Here is a 10,379-nt window from a genome sequence, read left to right as displayed (position 1 = left end):
GGTTTATTTAATGATATCTCAACAAAGAACACCTGTGATCTCACAAACTCAGTTTTGTTATAAATAAACAAGAAAAATTAATGTAATTTTGGCAGGGCTTCTGCTGTATAGATCATAAAATTAAAACTAAAACAGCATGGCATTAAACAATTCAAATAATTTAGGAGGAAAGGAGACCATTCACCCAATATTCATTGAGAGGCACACACAAAAGAGAATGAAAACTTTCTAGCTTTCAGAAGAAATCCCATGATGAGATAGAGCGCACACGTGCACACACACACACACACACACACACACACACACACACACACACACCTGTGCTGAATGGACAAACAATTTTCATTCTATTTCGCATGTACCTGTCGATGACACTGTTATTTAGTGAGTGGCCTCCTAAATTATTTATATTCTGACAGAACTTTCCTACTATTCTTATGACAATAAAGATATATACAAAGCATTGATAGAGTGATATTTTAACTGTAGAAAACAGATCACATTAATGAAGAATATGATGGGAGTAAGATTACCTTTGGAATAGAAAGTATTAAATGTGGTGTCCTACAAAATATGATGCTTGACCCAGTCCTGTTGTTCTTCATAAATGCTGTACCAGGGACATTAGAGGGCTATTCAAAGACTGTGAAGTTTGCTGATGACAAAAGTATTCCAGTAAAGGGCACAGACACATCCATAGCAGATACAGTCTGGTTAATAATGGAACAGGGTACAACTCATTCATAGTGAAGAGCCCAATCTTTCAAAGGCTTCATATTAAGCTATTTCAGACAGATAAACATTATTTGTAGGTACTGGAAGTAAGATAATCAGTGGGCACACACTGGATGAGGCTCTATGTGTGAAGATCTAGGCATTCATATGTACGATAAACTGAGGTGGCGTCAGCATGTGGATAAGTTAACCAAACAGCTCAGTTCTGCCTGGACACAGAAATCTCTCTCTTGACTTCCAGGCAAGATTGTTAGTGTACTTTCAGACAATATAGTTTGTTAGCATTATATTCTGGGGTGGTGAGGTTTACATAGAAAAGCATTTATTCTACAGAAACATGTAGTAAGAGTACTGCATAAAGTTGATGATCGTCATGCGGATTGGCTGTGCGGTATGAGGCGCCATGTCGGATTGCGTGGCCCCTCCCACCGGAGGTTCGAGTCCTCCCTCGGGCATGGGTGTGTGTGTGTGTGTGTTGTTCTTAACGTAAGTTAGTTTAAGTAGTGCGTAAGTCTAGGGTCCGATGACCTCAGCAGTTTGGTCCTTTAGGAATAATAATAATAATAATAATAAAAGTTGGTGATCAAACATACTGCAGAACCCTCTCAAGGACTTAGAGATCCATATGCTTTCATGGCAGATCATACACTTTGTAATGATATTTGTAGTTGATAACAAGAGTAGATCTGGGATGAATTGTACAATTCAAACCACATTATTAGAAGTGAAAATAAATTCCATATTGACTATATATTTTCAGACAAGGAACAAGCCATGGAGACAACAGATATAGTGGAGGATGACCCAACTACTCCCAGTGACTAATATTTGGGACACTGAATATACAAAAACTGATGTAGAAGGTGAAAGAACCGGTTGGCTTTATAAACAGAAGAATATTTGTTATCCTAGGAGACTCAGAAACCAGATGGAAGGGGAAAGGAAGCTGGGAATTGAGTAGCGGAGCTATGTTATACTAGAGAGGGAAGAAGGAGAAGGGAGATGGAGTGACAGTAGTCATGAGAGTAGGATTGAAAGAAGAGGTGAAGGAAATGAGTGACAGTATGATGCAGATCAAAATGAAAGGAAATCAAAGTTCTGCAAATATATGCATCACAAGTTGGATGTTCTACTAAAGAGGAGAAGGTCTGTGAAGAAGCAATGCAGGCGCAATCAACCAGAGAAAAGACAATGAAAATGGGAGGTATAAATGCACATATGGGCAATGGTATGAGGAAGTATAGGGAGGGAAAGGAGAAATGGGGTAGGATGAAAATAATTAGACTTTTGTAAAACAAATGGACCAGCAGTTAACATGTTTTAAGAAGAAAGAATGTCATAAAGTAATTTGGTACAGCAATGATGTGTTCAGTAAATCTGTAGTAGACTACATAATATGTCACTGAGACACAAATATTATCAAGCCCTAGATAGCGACCACCATCTTTCGGTAGTGAAGACTGGATTAAAGAGAAGCATAAGCATACAAAATAAGAATGAGAATATGGAAGTTGGAACAAGAGAAATGCAAAGACTTTCAGAAAATATTCCGAAAGATCAAATAGTCAGTACTGGGGGGATGGGAAAAGTTCAAATGAAACGACAGGGTAAGAGAGAAAGTTGCAAAAATTGTTTCAAGAGAGACTAGAGGAAACAAAAAAGCAATACATTGAGAATAAAAATGTGCCCAAGCGAGTGGCAGCAGGGAAGAAGAGGAAATGGATGCAAGAGTGAACAAAAATTATGGAAGAAGACTAGGAGGAGAAGAAACTCCTTTATGGAATTTTGTTTTTCAAATAAGAGAGATATGGTGGAAAATGTTAGTATAGCCAGTAAAGGAGGAAAGCTAGCTGAGAAGGTATAGAAACCCAAGAAGATGTTGAAGGATTGTTTTGAAGAGTTACTGAAAACAGGAAATACAGAAAAGGAAAATAAGAAGCTGGGGGACGCAGAGGATGTTGAGGTGGACTTAACCTGAAAAGAATTAGAGGCAGCAATAAAGACCATGAAAGTGGGGAAAAACACTTGGACTGGATGAAATACTCATAAGTTTGGAGATGGTGGAGTAGCTGGCATTGTTAAAGTGCAGTGGCTCTACTGAGTCAATAAGAACAGTGTGGAAAGGATGTAGTGGTTAATTAAAAAAAAAAAAAAAGAAGAGAAGAAAAGAAAAGGTTGAAAATGTGGGAAAGAAATGGTGAATAAAAAAGGGGGTTTTAAAATCGAAAATGACCATGAAAAAGGGAAAGAATGAAATGCAAATCAGACTTCGTATTACAGAAAAGCTATCAGACTTCGTGATTCAGAAAAGCTATTGTTAGGGTGGCCCTTGTGGCGTTTTTGGGCAAAAGTTAAACCAATTTCCACTACAAAAATTACTGAAAAAGAACCGAGACTAACAAAATGTAACTGACAAGGGGAAATGGCGTAGATAAGAGTTCATCCTTTACCAGGTTAAATGTCTTCTTTCGTGCGGCGTCCAGGTCTTCAAAAATCTCCTAATTCATTTCTGCATGAAAAGTCTGCTCCAAAATCTTGCAATAAGTGTCATTGTCCAGCAATTTCTAATGTATACAAAAACTGTCTTGATATTAAATGCAATTTATTTTACGTTGCTTCCCTCCTCCAAATGTCATAACAACTTCCACAATATGCCTACACATTAATTAGTTTTTTCGTCTTAATCAGATCACGTCTGCATTAAGCTTCTGCTCTCGAGAGACAATAAAGAAACGGATAGCAAAAAAGAGTTACTCTCTGCCGTCGAGTGCTCATACCGCTGCAACGGTATAATTTTTATCTGAGGGAACGAGTGTAGCGCGGCGAAATTCAAAGTCCCGCTACAAGGATGACCCCTGAAGATTGGAGAAAAAGGTATCATTGTTCCAGGAAATTATGACAGAATTGCAGGGGAGTTACTTTGATGTTTCACATTGACAAGGGATTTGAGAAGAGCCTGGAAAAGAGAGTGCAGAAGATAACAGGAGGAGGACAGGGAGAGGATCAATATGGATTTAGACAAGGAAGGTTGACAGTGGATGTAATTTTAGTGTAAGGCAGCTCCAAGGTATAACACAGGATGGTGGGATTATCCTACTTGTTCTTATACCACTCCTGACATCAAACTTTTTTGCTTGTCATATCTCTTTTCAGTAATAATACATATACAACAATTACTCAAAATATCAAATTTCTTGTACAATCAATGTACTGATGACAGTAGTGTAGTAAGTTCCCCTGGAAATATTTTATTTGAAGAAATATTTGTATTTGCTATACATAAAAACCATAAGGAGCTGACTTTTCAATGAGCAAAGAGTTATTTGTTTCTAAACTGGTATAGCTCATATGAACACCCTCACTCACCTCTTTTAAACAAACCTTTTACTTTTTCCAAAAACACAATATTTCAAAAGTTATTCATATTCAATTATTTCCAAAATTCAGTACCACACTTTTATATCCCTGACTTTTCTGTTTCCAAAAATGCTAGCTTCCACTAAAATACAAGAGCCATACTGAAAGTGATGAGCAACAATTTTTAATACTTGTAATTTTAATTTTTTAGACAAACCAAGTACATCATCTTGATACACATACATTGTCACTTTTCAACATATTCTTCATTTCTTTGCACACATTTTTCCCATCATTATGCTGGTCTGAGAACATCCTTACGATAGAACTCTGTTCCAGCTTCCTGGAGACACTAAACACTGCTTGTTGAATGACCTCTGCTGTATCGAAGCACTGGCCTCACATGTGTTTATTAACGGACCTGGAAAGATTGTAGTTGGAGAGAGCCACATCAGTACTGTACGGAGAATGTGGAAGAGTTCGCCACCAAAATGTCCTGATCTTCTCCACAGTGACACCAGCAGCATAAGGACACACTTATCCTGCTGCCAGGTGATCTTTTTCCAAGGGATTTAGTGCAAAAAGCACAATGGAACTTCAATGGTGTCTGTATATAATGGGCGGCATTTATCATTCATCCAGGTTCAAGATAATCAGTCAGAATCTTTCCTTGTTGCATTCCATGAAGGCACTTCAAGAGCAATCACCATGAGGCTCATCCTGGATACTCTTGTTTCCACCTCTGAACACTGTTGACACCCATCCAGACATTTCCATAGTTACACTGAAGTCTGAGGTGACTTTCAGTAGAACTTTTTCCCTCTTTAAGAGGGGTAGGATGTCAAACGGGGCGACTTGGAGCTGGAGAGGCACCACAGGACATTTTAATTTCTACTGTCTATACTTTTACAAATAAATTCATAAAACTTTGCCAGCATGACCAGGAAGGATTGAGGACTCACACTCATAACAGTGGAAGTTCGAAAACGTAGCAAAATACCTTATTTTTACACGTGAAATTTCATCATTTTTTCACTTACTACTGGTAGCATTTGTTTCTGAAGTTACACTTTTCTTCCTAAGTAAGAGAGATTATTCGATGAATTTTGCACAGCATACAATCATTACTTACAGGTGTATGAAACTCTAGAATTTTCTAAATCTATTAAAAACTGTGGTAAAAATTGAGATAATTAACTATAAAATTTGAGTTTTTTCTAAACATGAAGTTTAAAATGTAACAGTTCATTCACTTTTTCATAAATTAAATAAACTCTAGAGTTTCATACACATGTAACTATAGTTTGTATAGTGTGCAAAATTCATCAAAGAATCTCTCTTACTTAGGAAGAAAAGTGTACCTATAGCAACAAATGCAGCCAGTAGTAAGTGAAAAAATGATGAAATTTCACAAGTAGAAAAATGTATTTTGTTATGTTTTTGAGCTTCCACTCCTACGAGTATGAATCCTGAATCCTTCCTGATCGTGCTTCCAAAGTTTTATGAATTTATTTGTAAAAGTATAGACAGTGGAAATTAAAATGTCCTGTGGTGCCTCTCCTGCTCCAAGTCGGCCCGTTTGACATCCTACCCCCCCTTAACAAGGAATTCAATGACAATGCATTTTTGAAGACAAACACTGATATTGTCATTTTGGACATACTGCCTGTGATCATGTGATAGACACTAATGGCGGCACAATATGGCAACAGCTGGTGAATTTTCTGCAGATTACAATTCTGCAGTAGTTTTTGTTGCATTGTTGGAATTATAATTTTAACAATGGGTTGCTCACAACTATCAGTATGGCCCTTGTAACTTCTTGGTTTATTAATTATCCCAGATATATAATTTAATTTTATCAAGAATCTGTAGCGAATTTTGGGAACCCCCTCTCACAATGAATTGCTCTCATATAAAACAATATCAATAATTGTGCTATTTTCTAGTAATATTGATATTACCTTAACAAACTGACATCACTGCCTGTTGTCTCTTTGTTGCTTTTAATTTTCCTCTGTATTTCAACAAACTGTAATTTTTCTTAGTACATGCATCTATAAATAGGCGTGGCACACTAACATTATGCAGTCCCTGCTTGGTAATTTAAATGATGCACCGGTAGTCACTTAAACATAGTGTATTTCTTAGTCAGTCGGTGACAAAACAGTTAAAATGTGAAGCTGCTATATCCATCAGAGTCATGTAAAGTAATATGTTAATCTGCTGCCAATGAACTTTATACAAGTTAGTTAATAGTGTAGCTTACTGATCTGTCTAAAACATTGTGTCTCCAAAATGTTTCAAAGCTGATCATAAAAAAATATGAAGATGTCAAAAATAAATTGCTGCCGTGTTGTGTACTTTCTTCAACAAATGTTGCTCAAGTCCATCAATAGCAGGAGGACAACCAACAACAAAAATTTCATGCGACTTCAGAGGCATACTTACAAGTAAGTAAAGTTATGAATAGAGACACTCCAAATATGGTTTAGGATTTAGAAGTGATGTTCCAGGGAACCGAAAAGATTTATGATGGTTTCAAAAGAAGCAAGATTTGGGAAGTCCTTAACAAAAAGGGAACTGGAAGGCTGACTATGATAAAATAAAGGAAATGTATCAAGAAAGTGTGAATGGTTGTTAAAGTGTAAATTGGGAAGACAAACTCATTACAAGAGGAAAATGGGCTGAAGCAAGATGATTTAATGGCATAGTGAAATGGAGGAGGGGGTGTACAAGATAGAGGAGGAAATAGTGTAACATTATTGATAAGTGGGAAGTGATTTTTGACAATAAGGAATATGATGAGTGTAGCAATGAATGTATCACAGGGCAATTACTAAAAAATGTGGCAAGTTTCAAGTACCTACGGAGGGAAATTGCAGACAGTGGCCGGAATGATAAAGCGATTTCTGGAAGGGGAAAGCAAACCCATGGAGCCATCAAACAGAAAATAGCTTTCTCTGGGGCAAGGATGTACCACTGAAAAGCAAGCAACTGTTGTACTGAATAATTGCACAGATAAAAAAACCTACTCACCAAGTGACGGCTGGAGAACACACACATGAAAAAAGGTTTTAGGTATGTGAATGTAACACCGTTATCCTGCTGCCACTTGGTGAGTAGATTTTTCATCTATACAGTTAAATATCTATCGAGTTAAATTATATTGTCAAAATTTGATTATTTTAATTGTTATACTGAATGTGTTATGCTCCAATATTCGCATATACATTAGAAACACCAGTGAGCAGAATATGGGCTTGCAAGATGAAATTTCAAAAAATCTGCATAGAACTAACTAGAATTGATAGAGTAATAAATGAGACAATAAGAGAAATAATGAAAGAGGAGTCCATGCAAGAGACCATAAAAAATACAAGATTAAGAAGGTGCTAAAGAAATGAAAGTTGTCTCGGTGCTACTCTCACTTTTTGGAAGATTTAAAGTTTGCCACAGGAATTTCCACATCATTGCTGTCTACATAATTCCTGAGACAGGGAAAGTATTTTATGATGCACTATGACTAGAGGTCATGAAGATAAGCAATTAAGAATGTTGGTAAACATATCAAAATTTTTTATTTAAGAAATTACTGAAAATTACATGGAAGACAACTCACACAGATATTCATTTTTTTAATGATGTCATTGCTTATAAACGATAAAAAAGATTCACTGCTGCTACTACTCTGTGGTTACATAGTTACTATATTTCTAGTAAAATGTGTTAAGGTAAGTTGACGCGTTTCTCGAGTCCCCTGCAATGCCGCCAACCTGCATCACTATGTGGGTTGTTACTCTAGCTCGACAGGTGCACCAGCCAAAGTCAGCTGAACTTCACCTAACCTGCAGGAAGCAGGCTAGTTCAGAGGGCAAGTGCAAGAGCAGTAGAGGCTCCCACATCTACAGATCTTTAGCTACATCTGCCATGCCATTTTCCTCAGCCAATCTAAGCCCACATTGCTAGGTCAATACCTACCTGGTAGTCATCCACCATGCAGATATAACTGCCCTCAGCCGGTGAGCAGCAGACAGGTTTTCATCTCTACCAGCAGAGTCAGAAGATCGCCAGCACCACAGTGATGCCCGTACTCAATGTTGCCGGGGCCACCGTGCATTGCAACCCGCTGCTCCGGCCATGCACTCTGATGCTGGAACTCCTTGTACTGCTCGTGAGATGGGACTTTTATTTTCTGCCTACTGTCGATGGCTGAGAAGGAAGTGTGTTCTGTGTGTAAGAGAACTTTTCAGAAGATACTCCCACACAGATACTTAGTTGTGTTGCTTCCCAAGAACTTTTAAGTTGTAAAAGAAGTCATCACTTTATTTTTAAGAAGGACTTTTCTTATTTGTTTTAAAGTACTAATAGATTGCCGAACTTATATTTGTGAACATAAACTGATCGTGTCAATAAATTGATTGTTGAATGTAATCAACTGACTTACAGTGAAAGTACCCTAAGCTGGGACGCTTTGGAAGAATGCCTTGATCTGCAGTGGAAGTTTGAGATCTTGCACATGTAGAAGGAGACAAGGGAAAAAAAATTTGTTGAATCATGGGATGGTGCTGGTAACAGCCTGACTTTACACATATTATTGTCACACAACTCAGTCTATGTAGTCCAAGTTTTCAGCAAACTGTAGTATCATCCAAAGATCGTGGTGCTACATCGAAGTCAGCAATGCAGATCGATACCACAGACATTAGCAATGTCTTGCTTCTATCTGCAGCAATAAAAGGGAGAGACTCGAGAAGACACATCCTATCTGTCAGCACAGCAGCACCCAAGCACAGAGGTCAACATAGAGCTGAGCATGGAAGCACTCTAGCTAGTTTGTGACCTCAGCTGAAGCAGTCAACATCATCGAGCATGACTAAAGAGTTATTCGAGTCTCAGATCGAAATTTTCCCTTTGTAAATGTTGAACATTGTACTTCAAAAGAAGAGTTGTAAATGTTTGCATCAAGTGACACTTAAATGGTCAGTTACAGTTGTGAATTATTAGGCAATCCTGTGGCAAAGGATCCTTCCAAGTTAAGTGAATTTTTTATCATTTATGTAATAATGTGAACTAATATTTCATATGTTTTAGTTGTGACAAGCCATCTCCCAGAACAATCAAACAACCCACAGTTATTTTTATGTCATCCCTTTGTCTCTGTAGAGCTGTACCATAGGAGCAAGGAGAGGATTCTGTTTGGTGGCCAGTATCCTCTTTCTAAAACACAAACTGCATGTAGTTATTAACTGAGTCCTTTATTAACGTAAACAAAGAGCTGCTTAATCTTCTCTGTGCTGCGGTACAAGCTCTCTGTCTTAGTCCACTTTAGCCTCACTGCAGGGGAGTACAAAGTCCACTATGTACTCTATTGTGGTCGCTATGAGCTGCCTCATTCTGTGCTACAGACTTGAACTAACTGGCCCTCTCATCTGTGGCGGTGATACTAATTACTGGTGGCCAAGAGGGCCTTGGCAGTGTGTTCCCTGCAAGTCTGTTGTTGGTCTCTATCTATTGTCTCCCAACCTCTCTGCTGCATAGTGTGCTGGTGCAAGCTTACACCAGCACAGTTATGGCCAGGGGATTGTTGTTTCATCTGATCATAACGAATGGTGATGAGAACTGGGGCTGCTCATCGTTCACACCAGCTTGCTGCCCTTTGTGCATGTTGCTCATGTTATGATGCAATAGCCTTCCCCAATATCATTATGAACTGTCTGATACCACCTTTTTTATATGCATCCATGTATTTATCATGCGATTCAGTGCTTCCTAGAGCATTTTATGTTTATTTTTATAGGTATCGTTCAGTTCAGTTTGTCCAAAAAATTATTATTCTTTGTAAATACGTATAGAATATTCTGGAATGGCGTACATTCTTGTGATTGTTAATAGAGTGTTGTCATTAATAAAAATGTATACGTATGCCAAATTAAATATCAGATCGTGAAACTGAAGTAATAGATGTTTAGCAACAAATATTAACAGGCTGTGGAAATGTTAGTATAAATAACTAATGCCTCTAATTACAATAATTGCCATTTGTAAATTCACTAACACAAAAACCTCATTACCATTCTAATGAAAATAATTATTATTATCCAGTGATCTAATTTCATTCGTTATTCATTTTTATATAATCGATTGTAATTAATGATGCTTGTAAGTTACACAGATATTTACCACTTGTTAGTTACACCACCCAAATTTACGAAATTCCGGTATTTGCGAAAATATGTGTGTATTTAATTTATGTAATCTGGTGAAACACGATGTGTACTTCAAAC

Source organism: Schistocerca cancellata, chromosome 5 (assembly GCF_023864275.1).
Source record: "Schistocerca cancellata isolate TAMUIC-IGC-003103 chromosome 5, iqSchCanc2.1, whole genome shotgun sequence".
Taxonomy (NCBI): Eukaryota; Metazoa; Arthropoda; class Insecta; order Orthoptera; family Acrididae; genus Schistocerca; species Schistocerca cancellata.
Note: the sequence above shows the minus strand (reverse complement) of the source record.